The sequence below is a fragment of the Cupressus sempervirens genome, chromosome 6 (genome assembly GCF_028749045.1).
Source record: "Cupressus sempervirens isolate cs-2001-9-10 chromosome 6, ASM2874904v1, whole genome shotgun sequence".
Taxonomy (NCBI): domain Eukaryota; kingdom Viridiplantae; phylum Streptophyta; class Pinopsida; order Cupressales; family Cupressaceae; genus Cupressus; species Cupressus sempervirens.
This window is the reverse complement of record NC_143123.1, coordinates 409590138-409604475: the sequence shown is the minus strand read 5'-3', so window position 1 is coordinate 409604475 and position 14338 is coordinate 409590138. Positions and strand designations below refer to the sequence as shown.

Below are 14338 nucleotides of genomic sequence, written 5' to 3'. Positions count from 1 at the left end.
GTGATTGGGTTACAAGGTTAGATGGAGTAGAGGTCTAACTGATAAGACAAAGGAAGGATGTAATTTCATTTCTATTATTCTACAAGGAATAATACATAGATAATTTGGATAGTGGGTTCATTGCTCTTTCCCTTGAAGCAATTTGGGCAATAGGTCCATTTGTCTTCCACAACTCCTAATAGGATTGACACAACTCTTAATAGGGTTTAAATTTCCTAATCGGTATTCAAAGGCTCCTAAAAATGAATAATATATACTAAATATTGTTAGAGACTCCTAACAGGGTCCATTCTCTCACAAGGAATATTTATATTAGTACATCATCTTGTGGGTACCATCCCAACTGGGGTGTTCCCTCTGATCAAGGGTTTCCCTAGTTAACATATTTGGTGTTATTGTGTATGAGTATGTTGTTGTGGTTTCTTATTATATTGCTCATATGGTTAAAGTTTATTAAAGTTGATAATTGTGATATTATTTGGATAACTAATTCAGCCCCCCCCCAAGTTATATTGGTGGACTATATATTCTAAGAACCCCCCTCTTAGTATTATCTATTTATAACAATTGGTATGTGAGACTAGTTACTCTAAAAAGGCTTAAAAACCTTATTAAGATTCATATGGATATGGAATAGTTGAAGAAAAAACTTGAAGAAGCCATTGAGAAAATTAATCTTCTTACTGAAGAGAGAGATAACCTAAAAGATAGGTACAAGGATGGAAAAGTTTACAATGGTAAACTAAAAGACAAGATTGATGATTTCAAATAAAAAAAGGAATCAAATGAGTAGATTAGTGAAAATGATGAAGTAAGAATTATCAAGAAAGAAAATGAGATCTTGAAGCATAACTTAAAAATTATTGAACTTAAGTTAAGTCTTAAGAGAGATGATAGAAAAATCAAACTTGATCTAAAATTTGAGAATGCAGATCTTAGATCCTACTTAAGTCAAGTAACATCTAAATTAGACTCCATTAAGATAGAACATGATGATTTAGAAAAATATAACACTATTATGAAAGGAGAATTGACACAAGCTAATCAATGATTAGCGAAACTTTATTCTAGCAATAAGAAAATTGATGAGCAAATATTTTACTAGAGACCTTCTTATGATATGACAAGCCTTGGATATTTTATTAGAGATAAATCAACCAAGAATGTTGAAATTAGAAAAGAACCAAATCCATTTTTTGAGTCCCCAAAAGAATTTCATCTAAGTAAGATTGAATCAAGAACCACAACTGAAGTATCTATAGAGATTGAGCTAGTTGATTTGTCTGTGAAACATGATGAACCTGTTGGTCTAATTTTTGCATGATAAATTTTCCCTAACCTAGGTGTAAAAAATTAGAATTGAATCCATTAATGGTGAATAGGGTCTCTAGTCTTTGGTCCTCTAGATTTGTTAGCCTTTGAAAACATTTGTTAAACCCCATGTCTTTTTCCTTTTAAAATTTTTGGGCTCGAAATCCTTTTAAATTTTTTGCGAATATTCTATATTCATTTCAAATTTTCTATTCCCCCAAGTGGCCTTTTTCTCTTATTTTCCTCACCGTTGGTATGATCTATGATAGTTACTAATTCACTATAGAAAGATGTAGGTGTTTTACCCTATACAACATAGGGAATACAAAAAAATTAAAAGTCAGGGCCATAAAATGGAGGTGTGGAAATTAGAGATTGTATTGCATCTAAAGTTTTAGTCATGTGAACTTTTTTAGTACTATCAGAGCCAGAAAGGGAACCAAGTAAAAAGGGGACAAACAAAGTCACTAGAATTTGGTTTCTTCAATGATTCACTATGTCATTGTTGGAAAAACTAAGCACCCTACTGGTAGAAACATAGTGAATAGCCAGGAAGTACATGACATGATGGCCTCTAAAATTTTTGATGACCATAAAGATTTCCAAGTGGCATGATGATTAATGATTGTTATGTCAAAAGCATTAATGAGGGTGATTGTGACTTGACCTACATTTAATTTTTTTGGAGTCGAGTTTTGATAAGACATCAGAGCTCGCTATGTTGCTATCATGAAAATTATGCATCCTACCATTAGTGACATAGCGAGCTACCATGAAATGAACACATAGTGGGACCCAAGAAACATGGCAATGTGACTAGGATTAGAATATGATTTTAGATACTAGTTGTGTAGGATTTTCTCACATCATCAATAAACTAGACCCACACCCCATTCATAAAATATATAAAGGATTTTAATTGTTAGATCAAGCTAAGATAAATGATTGTTGCTATCTCACTATGGAAAGATGCTTTCTTTTGATGTATAGTGAGGTAGCAACTAGGGGACCCACCACATCCTATGTAGTTCATGCAGTTTCCACACCCTCAGATCAGTTTCAAATCTACAACCATCACTATCTTGCTATGATGAGTTTATCGAAGGTTATGTATAGTGAGGTAGAAAATATGGGACCCACCATATTTCTCTTAAAGTAATGTATCAAATGTCCTCCACACAATCAAAGTAGAATCAATGGTTTTTGCTACTTCTCTATAGCAAGATGTTTGAAAGTTATGTATAGCAAGGTAGTGATTTGATGAAACATGTCCCTAGTCATTAGTGGGTCTAGACTAAAATTCCAGCAGCAAAGGAAAGGTACAAATGGAAGCATTTCATTGGTTTGACTGCCAGTGTGTTAAGAAGAGAGATGAGTCAACCCTATTTTTATCCTTGGATCATAGGATTTTTCAAAGATCAACGATGCAAATTTAAAAGGAAAGATGATGCACTCTATTTTTTCTACTATGTGCATTTATGAGGAATGAAATCTTCATGCATGAAAGAAAAATAGAGTATCATACAAAAGATTTTCTTAGTTCCATCTCATGTGAACAAAGATTTCAAGCTTTTCCTAAGCAAAAGCCATTTCTAAGAAGATTTTGTTGAGCCTGACAAGAGTTTGAAGTAGAATTCCATTGTTCGCAAATATACTGCAGAATTACAGAAAGGAACAATTAAAGATTCAAGTAAGTAATTATATCATAATCTCTATAGTGTCTTAGTTTTGTAAGTTACAATCTAAATTTTTCTCCAAAGAAGGGATTTTCTAGTCAAGAAAATTATTTGGATAGGAATGTCCACGATGATTTACTTGAACTACTCCCTAATTCCACCACTGAAACTATACAAGTTAAAAAGCTTACAACACTAAAACCTAGGTTGAAAATAGAAGATGGATTGTATGACAAAGGGAATTGGGTCAAGGATACCAATACCTCTCAAACTAGGCTAGACCTATTTTAAATATGGTTTTCAGAGAGGAACCTATTTGGCCCACATGCCAATATCTAGAATTTTGATTTAGGGAAGCTAGTGGTTCCTAGTGTTTTTATGGATTATGATCTTCTTGAAGATATGGAAAAGAACTATGACCAAGCCATTAGAGTAGTAATAAGAACTAATGGTCAGGTCTTAATTACAATCAGCCCAAATGAAATTAGGGGTGTTTTTGGTTTAGGGCCTCTCACTGATTACCATGTGCCCATTGATTTGGAAGGGTTAGAAAAAGAATACATATCCAAGAAGGATTCCATTAGGCAAGGTAGACTAAAGGCACATATAGGTAAAATTGGAACTTTACCAGTAATAATAGTAGCCTCTAGGGAACCTTTTAAAAGGGCATACTTCAACTCCAAGGCTATAGAGATATATATGACCCTGTGTAGAGATTTTGGGAGAGATGAAGAAGAGTTTATGCTTGTGGACTTCATGTATAGGGTTATTCAGATTTCATCTTTTTGTGTGGACATAATTTTTGATTTTGCTTCTTATTTAGCTAAGGAAATTCATAGTGGATTAATTGGGATTGCTAAGGGCAAGGTGGAAAATCCTTTTGGCCATTATTCTTTGTTGATGCACTTTTTTTTTAAAGGGAGCTACATATTTTGGTAAAGAAATGGAGTTAAATAGAGAAGAAAATGGAGAAGCACTGCCAGTCCAATTATGGAGTGTAGATATGACTTGGAATGCAAAGAATGCTAGCTTTGTTAGGTTTGATAGGTATTTTTCTTCCAAGTTGAGATGCCTTATATTAAGTGACAATCCTAGAATCCCCAAGGCACTATTGAATCTCATTAGGCCTATGGACAACCCCAGTGGTTTTAAAGTTTCACATAATTGGGAAGATGTCATCTTGTACTCTATTTCCGCTATGTTTAGAATTTATGGTTTTAGAGGAAGTCCTCATGTATTACCCTATCAATTTCCCTTGAAGGTAGGAGTAGCTAAATTTTTGTGGTAGCTGGGAGGAGTAAAAGAAATGTTTTTGTTGAAAAGATCAACAATGTCAATTTTCCCCACTTGCACAAGGCCCATCATTTTGTAACACAAAAGGGGGTTGACTTTCTCTAAACAAAATTTTGGATCCTTACAAAATGGCTATTTCTCACCCTCATTTTTGTGACTCTAAGGGATTTTATAATTTGGCTTTGAGATGTAGAATTAAGCTTGGAAAAATTGAGCTTGAATTCTATTTTCTTGAAGACCTAATAAGGAATGAGTACTCCTTGCAAGAACAAGAGACTAGAAAAGAGAAATGGAGAGTCTTTTCTAAAGTTTTAGATTTTATTCATTGTTTTGATCTAGATTATAGTCCTTTGGACAATGCTATTACAAATGTCGATAAGATAAATAAGCTTATGAATACTTTTTTTGAAATAATGGAGGCAACGAATGAAAAGAAGCAATTCTTTATTATATTTTACCCAGATAAGGCTAGGAAAGTAATGAGGAGATTGGGTTTTACTCCCAATATAGGGGTAGGTCAGTTAACTATCCAGAAAAGGCCAAGGTATACTATTATTCAAAATAAAGGGACCACTATGGAAAAAGGCAAACAAATAGTTGAGTCTACTAGTGATGTCATGGAAAAAAGACCTTCTAAACCCTCCCTAAAAAGGAGAAAAATAATAAGGGAAGAGGATCCTCATATTGAGGAATATTCACCCTCATAGACCCCTATGAGAATTGAAAAGGAATAGCTCACTGAAGAGCAAACTGAAAAATTGGGACCACAAGGGGGATTGTTTGTTACATAGTCAAAAATAAATGAAGGAGACCCTGAGAGCCTCCAACACCAAGTTTTGAGTTGATAGTTTCTGATTATAGAGGAAGGGAATTGGACCATGTACTAGAACAAGCAAGTCAACAATTTTTATCAAATGATAATTTTCTTAAATCTAGGGCTTTCTACCAATTTGGATGGAGAGCTAACATGAATAAATTTGAAGAAAGGTGCAACAAGTTGAGGAAAGAGCATCCTAAACTAGATGAGGTAGCTCTACAAAATTAGATAAAGGAACAAATGATTCAAGAGTTCCAAAACATAACCCTTGAAGAGGGGAGGAAAATGGTAAAGGCTTCAAATATTTTATCGTTTCCCAATTGGGATATTGCAAATGCATTAATTTTTAATTCTATTTCAAATAAGTTTGATTTCCAAGATCCAAATAAGAAGGAATTCATAGGTGCTTCATTCAGTGAGGATTCATCTCAATTTCTTTTGGCCACTATTAAAATGGAAGAAAGGGCCACATTTGAGTTGCAGAGTAAATATGACAGTGTCCTAGAGGCCTACAATAAGGAATTTCGAAAAAGGATTGAACTTGAAAAAAAATTAATGGGGAGGTCTACAAGACCAAGAATAACATATCCCCATCCCCTAGTGGATCCTTTTAAATCCACTCCTCTTATAGAGATGCTAGATACCCCATAGAGGCCATAGTATTACACTACTGAAGACTTTGAAGAAGAAAAGATCAAGCTATGGGCCTTACATCTGGAGTTGAATATAAAATATGAAGATAAATTGAGAAATGCTCTCGCATATTTGCAAGACAAAATTGAATGGCCATTAGTATATGATTATTTGGCTAAAGTGATAAGCATCTCGAAAGAACTGAAAGCAAGTGATGAGGCTCTAAAGTGTATTGTGAATAAGTGGGTAAGAAGGAGGGAAGAAATAACATTTTTATGTTATTCTATCATAAAAATCTCATATGATCAAATTGAAAATGCTTATGATATTGTTTCTAATCTTCATGATTTTGATAAAAAGAGAATTCATTTGCAAAGAATAATAGTTGGCTATTTAAACAAGTATAAGAGCCAAAAGTTTAGTTTGTTTCCTCATGCCTTAGATAGAAGAAATAATTTAAAAAACAAAGATGAATGGGAAAAGGAACTTGATGATTTATTTTGTCTAAGGATGAATAAAATTATCAATGAAACAAGGCATGCATGGTGGGCTACCGCAACTGAGGAGATAGTGAAAGCCCAAATATTATTTAATTCTTTGAAACAACAATTTGTTGATATTGATAGGGAAGTAGAATATGTTATCAAGAAACAACAAGATATTCTACATTTTGACTGGCCAGATGATGCACTCTATGATAAGTGGATGGAGGATATTGCTTCTGGTGAGCAATTAGAAAAAGTTGAAAGTGATGATGATGAAATATATGGAGATGAATTACAAATCATCGATCCACCTCCATTAGTACCTATAAAAGAGGAATGAAAATCATCTCATGCAAAAGATGCAATGGATCAGTTAGAGGACTCAACAAACACACAATCAAGAGTAACTGTCACTTTGGTAATGCATGATGATATGAGTGAATATGCTAGAGTGGAGGTGAAGCTAAATGAATTAGAACTTGACACATCACTAGCAAGTCTGGCAGCCACATATGTTGAGGATTCAGAATAGCAGCCAATTAGAAAATCAACAATATAAAAGGATGTAACAGAAAGGGACCCACAAAGGAACATTTGATGTACAAATCTTTTTGTTAATCACAATTTTGTCTTTTACTAATAGGTGTATGTAAATATCTCTTGTAGTAGACACCTGCCAGTTCTCTATGATTGAAGCTTGTTGCATCTCACATTATATAAGTGAGATTCTAAGGCTAGAGAATGGTCCAATTTCTAATGCATTTTGGTATTACACTCAGGATGTTTTCGGTCTAGTCTTTGAGAAAAAAATTATAATGTATTTTCTCTACATATTTTCTAAGAAAATATTAGTATGAAATGATCTTTATGCCTCTTTCTAAGGTCATTTTGAGTTTACTAAAATTGTATACAATTTTCAAAGAAAATTAATACAAGTTTTGAGTTATCCCCATATCAATTTTTATTGAGTTTTGTCTGCTTTGTTGTTACCTAGTTATTTTGAGATTGTGTGAGTAAAGCTTGTTCAATTGAATGTAATTCATTTAGGATTGTATTTTTTTTCATTACTGCTATTAATTCAATGAATTAAGTAAATGCTTTGATGAATTTGATGGGATTGTCATGGTAATAGAAAGGATGTCTATAAGAATGAACTTCAATAAGAATTGCTGATAATATTTGTTGTAAGGTAACAAATTAGATCTATGAATTGAAGTAGACTCTAAATCCCAATGGAATAGGCACTGATCAAAATTTACTTAGTATGTAGAATAGGTATACTATGAAGAAGCATCAAATCTAAAATCACAATCAGCTTTAATTTACCATTTTTTGAAGATTTTAAGTGATGGTCAGCACTTGTTTGCACGGAATGTTTTAACCTTAGTTAGCCACTATTTTTGGGAACACTTGCAAATTTATAGAAGAATTGTGACCAAATCTATTATATGTGATGTGTTTATTCAATATGTCAGAATTATGTATGTATTTGAGGATATGAGATGAAAATCAAAATGAAACTAAAATAATTCTCATATAGTAGCTTCCAACCTTGAATCATCCCTTGGGTATACCCACCTTGGTTTTACAGAGCCTAAAGAGTAGAAAACCACCCTTGGTTTTGTTGAAGTTGGGTCCAAGTGGTTTGCACATGTAACTATTAATAGGAAGTGGCTAATCCTTAGGTTGTGTGAGTAATATCAATTTGGTATTGAACCTTGTGTTGTTCAGTAGTTTTGTTTTAAAACACCAATAGAACCAAAGAAAATAGAGAAAGTTAATGAACCTAAGAAAGCTGAATCATATAAGGAAGTTAGACATGAATTTAGAGGTTGATGTTTCATATGCAATGAAGTTGGTCATATGAAAAGGGATTGCACGAGTAAGTCTTTTAAACCTATTACTAATTTCTATTGTTATAATTATCATAGTTATGGAAATAAAGTTGTAAATTATAAGAAACCAAAGTTTGATAGAAATAATGGGAATAGTAGAAATTTTAGGAATACTAACCGTATAGGTAATGAAAGAAGAATATTACAAATCAGATCTAATGATGGAGAGAAATATAAAAGTAAAAATAAATAGTTTTTATGTTACAACTATAACAATCCTAGACATATTGCAAGGAATCAAAGAGCACCTAAAAGTGAGAATGGAACCAATAAGAGAAGTAATGCACATGTATGTCAGTTATGTAACAATTTTGGACACATAGAAAGATTTTGTGGAATGGACAAAAGGAACTTCAACAAGAACCCTAATTATAGATGGAACAATAATAGAAATGATAATGGTAGCAACAATAGTATGAAGGAAGCAATCAAAGAGCATGTTGATGAATTAAAGGAAGCATTTGTGAAACCTATTAATCCATAAAGTTCTAATGCAATTTTGGAGGAGTAGTATTTTGATGCACCTGATGGGAAATTGAAGTTAGAAATTGTTTGTGACTCATCCTATCTAAATTAAGCATTTCCAATAGAGGTAGAGTGTCAGATAATTAGAAATGATGATATATTATTACAAATTAAAAGTTGTGTAGTTAGTAAAAGGTAGATGACATAGAGGCGAAGCTATGGTCAAGTGTGTAAGATTTTTGATGATCATGAGAAATTGTATGGAAGAAAACAAGTTTACTAGTAATCAGTGATAACTTTTTAAGATAAAGAAGATGCACATTTAATGTTGAGTTAAATTTTAAATGATTTTAGGATCATGAGTGAGATATTTAGTACTGTTTGATTATGTGAAGAGTTTGGAGAAAATTAATGAGTGATTTGATAGCAAATTCAAGTGTGAAGTGAAGCATTTAGGTACAAAGTTTTAGGATCCCTAAATCATGATATTAAAGGTATGTTACAAAGCTTTAAGTTGGAATTTTTAGTATCATAGTTAGTAGTAGGGAAATTAGGTCAATGTGTGATGTAAGTGAGAGATCTAGTGGTGCAAAGGCACTTTAGGAAAATAGGGACAACCAGAGGAATCCAAGCATGAAGAAAAACTACTTATATCATGGTGGAATCAACTAGGAAGTTTTAAAGCCTATCATGGCATAAAAATGAAAAATATGTAAATCCTAGGTCCTGAAGGCTCAAAAAGAGACTAAATGGTCATTAGGATGTAAAAGGGATCATAATGGGATAGTTTAGTATTTAGGAATTCTTAATAAGATTATCTAATTCATTTAGCAAGGTTGGATTAGTCTAAATGCTTTTAAAAGCCAAAATTTGTAATGTTGTAAATTCAAATTTTTGAATTACAATGGTTAGTTGGATTTAGGAGGGAAAAGTATTTTCTTTATGTTTTAGGCTCTTAATCATTCCTATACAAACCTCTTTAAGGAATGGTCATTCCATGAATCTATGGCTTGGTTCTCATGGAATGCCATTAATTATACTTGTATCATAGCCTACTAACCCAGTAATGTGTAGTTGTGAAGAAAGGAGATGAGTTCTTGGTGATCACCATGTTGTTTGGAAGGATTTTACATTGAAATTGCTAAGTATGCTATAACAATAACAGTTTGACCTTAAGAAGAGGGAATTTTTATGGTGGATTCCATATATACATGTCAAAGACAAGGTGTTACAACCTTTAGATCTTGAAGAAAGAATTGGGAGAGCAGAGTTTGACAAAGCCTTGGCTTTTGAGGGTTTGAAGGCATAATTTGGGGCTTTTGTATTTGCAGTGACTATAAACCCAAATTGGTTGTGAATTCCTCTAATTAATTTCATTTTATGAGACTATTGAGAGTCCTAGAGTGTGGAAGCAAGTTTAAGACATAGTTGCTTTGAAAAACCACCTTTTTACAAGCCTAACTTACACTAGTACAAAAAACACAATATATTACTAAATAAACTACTAAAAATTGTAGATATGTGACTAATTTTGACCATGTGACCAATGGTAGTTGATTGCTAGACATTTATCTCCCAACCAAATTTATGACTAAACTATTTTAATCATTGATTAGGTCATTGATTTAGTCATTTATTGCCGTTACTTGGTAGTTTATATGGTGGTTTATTTGGTAGTTTTTTGGGTAGTATATATGGTAGTTGATTTGGTAGTATATTTGGTACTTGATTTGGTAGTTGATTTAGTAGTATATTTGATAGTTGATTTGTTAGTATATTTGGTAGTTTTTTGCAAAGTATATATGGTAGTATATTTGGTAGTATATATGGTAATATTTGGTAGTTTATTTAATCATTAATTTAGTCATATTAGGGCAAGATGGAATTGAAGCACCATCCTCCTACTTATAAAGCAAGTGCTCTTCCATTGAGCTAATACCCTTTAAAGAATAATGCAAAAAATTGACAAAGTTGTCTTCCCAATATTAGATCTACCATGATCATAGCCACTATAATATGATATACTCTTCTCAAGGAACACAAATTTTAGTTATTATGATAAACAATAATCTAAATATTTATCAATAACAATTCAACAATTTTAAATTCTTTTTTTCAAGCATTTTACAATTAAATTTCATGTCAATTACACTTCTCTAAATTATTGCAGTGATAGACTCTTATAAAATATAATTTGGAGTACTTTTGCCACACACAAGTATTGTTCCTTATGCTCAGGTGGGTGCTAAAAGTGTTCATTACACCTAATGTTGACATTTATTATATTGAACCTTAGTTTACAAACAACATAAAAATAGGAATTTGTTATAAATAAGACACATGAAAAGAAAGTTTTTATCGATGATATATAATTAAGTTATTCCTAGTAATAGAGAAAGTGGTGCAAATTCATAAATGTAACAAAGCACTAAATAATATTATCAAAATTTTCTTAATTCAACTATTGTTTCAATATATTATTTTAGTACTTAACCCCTAGCGACACCCATAATCAAGAAATAGGCTGGCCATTCACACACACCCATCTATCTAACATCAAATCTCTAAGAAACATAATAAAACATTTCTAAATGATGCAAAATAGGTTTGGAATAGGAAATAGCATTACTGGTAGCCCAACTAGGTCTCCCAACCCAAAGAAACCCTTAATATTCACTAAACTATATTATCAATTTATTTATTAGGGCTGATTTCTTACTCCTGAGTTTTAAGTTTGTAACTAAGATTGTTGAAATGAGATGCATATTATAATTATAATATCAATTATTGTATCAATAGTTAGTCATAGAAAATTTAGCACAAAACTTTAGCTTCTATTAGTTTTATTAATATTTTCTTAATTTAACTAGTGATTTTATATAATATTTGGGTAGTTGACCCCCTTCCACACCCAAAAATATACTAGCCATTCTCACACACCCCATCCATCTATCCTCCAAAATCCAAGAAACATAGTAAAACATTCCTGAAATGTCAAGAAATAGGTTTGAGATGGGAAACAACATTGTTAAAAAAAATTCCTTCATGAAGATCTCTAGAGAAAAATCATTTCAGCCATCTAACATGAAGATAGAAAACTATATACAATAAGAAGATTTTATTTGAAGAAAATAATTTACCATTCCAAATGTCCATATTTACCATTTCCATGCTTAATGTCTTTCTAAAATTAATCCATTGCATATTGTGGCTAGGTCCTAAGGGTTCAACCAAGATGCCTCATGTTTGGTGTGACTTTTTCCAGTCATAAAGATTGGCCAATTTTGCAGAAGGAGAGGTGGGCAAGGGGTATGTCTAGGAGTTGGGAAGATAAAGTGTCTAAAAATGGAATTAGTTGATATACTTTACATAATTCAACCCAAACATTAAAAAATGGAATTAGTTGATATACTTTACATAATTCGACCCAAACATTAAAAAATTAGTTATCCTGCAACTATTTCATACATTTGACATTACAACCATACTTCCAAGTGTTTGACCTCATAAAAGTCCAATTAGATTAGAATTGAAAATTCTAAATAAATTGGAGAGAAATACATGTATTCAATATCAATCAAAATGGATCCTCAATGAAAAAAATTAAATAGAAGAAACATCCCAAGCATACTTTGCTTGTGCATACACCTCATATTTGGTGGGTCGATCAACAATACTATCAATGGTCTATACACCCTCTAGTATATCCTAAGGAAAACTAGATTTTGTTGAGGATATTAGTTTATCTACACCATATTTAAAACAATAAACTATGATTGTCACAAAAGTACACATAAATTACAACTTCCCAGAATCTCCTCGGATTGAGAAGAAGAATAGCATAGATAGCAGGAATAGAATCACACGCAGATGCATTATTCTCATAAAGGTTGTCATGAGCTTTCAATAATTTCCTATGGTAGTCCATGAAAATGACACAAAGGAAAAATTGTATTTATCCACCACATACCGATATCCAAAGTAACATGCACCTACAAGTAGCATGAGAGGTGTGAAGGCAAAATAAATTAGGGTCAATGAAAAGATTGTAAGATTAAATGCATAATACTATGCAAAATCAAAAGTCTAAACCATCTAATGACAATCTTTTTTGCTAATTGGATAGACTGGTCAATGTCTTCCCTACAGATCAAGCCCATTTACACTCTCCCTTTGTGTTGAGCCATATCCATCATCAAAACTAAAGTATCGATCTGATAACAAAGATGCTTCCAAATTGTCCTCTTGACACTCAGTGACATACACCTCAGTGATGACTACAATAGGCCATTTTTACCAAACTTTTACAATATTTACTTTATCCAAGGAATTGGAGCTAACAAATCAAAAGATATGCCTAGAAAAGTGCTTGCTATCACGAAAGCAAGAGAAGATAGAAAGGACCTAGTGAAAAAAATGCACTCATATACTCCTCAATTTTCTTGCAATCATTCCCATCCATATAGTATTAACCCATCCTCAAGAGAACACCTTCCAATGATGACTCCAATAGTACTCATAGAAAATTCAAATTAACAATGAAATATAAAAATGTTTTAAACCATTACAGCTCAATGCTCTCCTAAGATAGTCAAATGGCTTTCAATATTTGAAAGTGATGATAGAGTTGTGGGAATAATTATGTACATGCTTACAAAAATTAGCATATTTGGTAAGAACTAGAAGAACAATGCTACAACCCAGCTCGAGCTGTGTACCCAAGCCAACCCTAATGCTGCATTGTCCATACCCTCTGCATCAATAATTCATCTAGAGCTTTGTAAAAAAATGATGTCAATATATGTCAGTGGCTAGTGGTGCTCTCTCTAGCTTCCAATGGCTCTTTTCAAGCTACAACTCCATAATAGAAACAAACTTTCCAATTCGTGGTTTCTTTTTCTTAGTTTTGGCATCCTGAAGAGCCTTGTTTGTAGTGTAGATATCTTTTAAGATGACAAATGCAACCCCAATGCCCTGAGCTCACCCATCTTTAAAAATTGCCAACCTACTTTCAAGTTCTTCATGGTGAGCTTCAAGTCTCCTTAATCTATCTTCATCAGTTAAACCCAAATGGAATGCAACCCACTCCTTGATTTCTTCCATTCATACTTCAATCTAGCATAGTATGAACCATGATGTCACTCTTCAACAAAAAGATCATTGTGGGCCATTGTATCTTGCTCATAGAAATATTAAAAAAATTCATGCTCCTCAGATATTTCCCTACCATCAATGTGGGCCTACAACCATGTGATATCATCCCTAATTTTTATAGAAGATATTTATATTTAAAGTTTAAAATTACAATTAACTTAAGTAAGTGAAAAGGTGAGAGTCAATAACCCATTAAGTCATTATAATGGCATAAACGATTGATAACACAAAATTTCAATTCATATATTTATATTGATGAAAGATTGAAACTTGAAACTAAAATTTACAAAGACAAACTAAGAAGTACAACTATTATCTCCAATGGACAAACATCAAAATGAAAAAATAGGCATGCCATGAAAAGATATGCATAGCCAGTTTTAGTTTTAGCATAAATCTTAAAAATTGGAGTTATTTTCCACTAGATATCTGGGAAACTTAGGCTCATCATTTGAACTATTAGAATGAATTATATCTATAGTCTACAATGTGAGCTCAACTTATCCTGACTAGACATCCTGCTTTGCATCAAAATATTATGGCTCCTTGGTCTCTACATCCTACTTTGTTGGTTTCTGAATCATGAGATGCGAGATGATATATATATAT

General features: G+C 32.4%; 1 pseudogene; it reads right to left on the bottom strand.

Annotated features, from left to right (window-relative positions):
* Positions 1-12178: 12178 nt before the first annotated feature.
* Positions 12179-13842, bottom strand: LOC149552799 (hyperosmolality-gated Ca2+ permeable channel 4.1 pseudogene; annotated as a pseudogene).
* Positions 13843-14338: the final 496 nt, after the last annotated feature.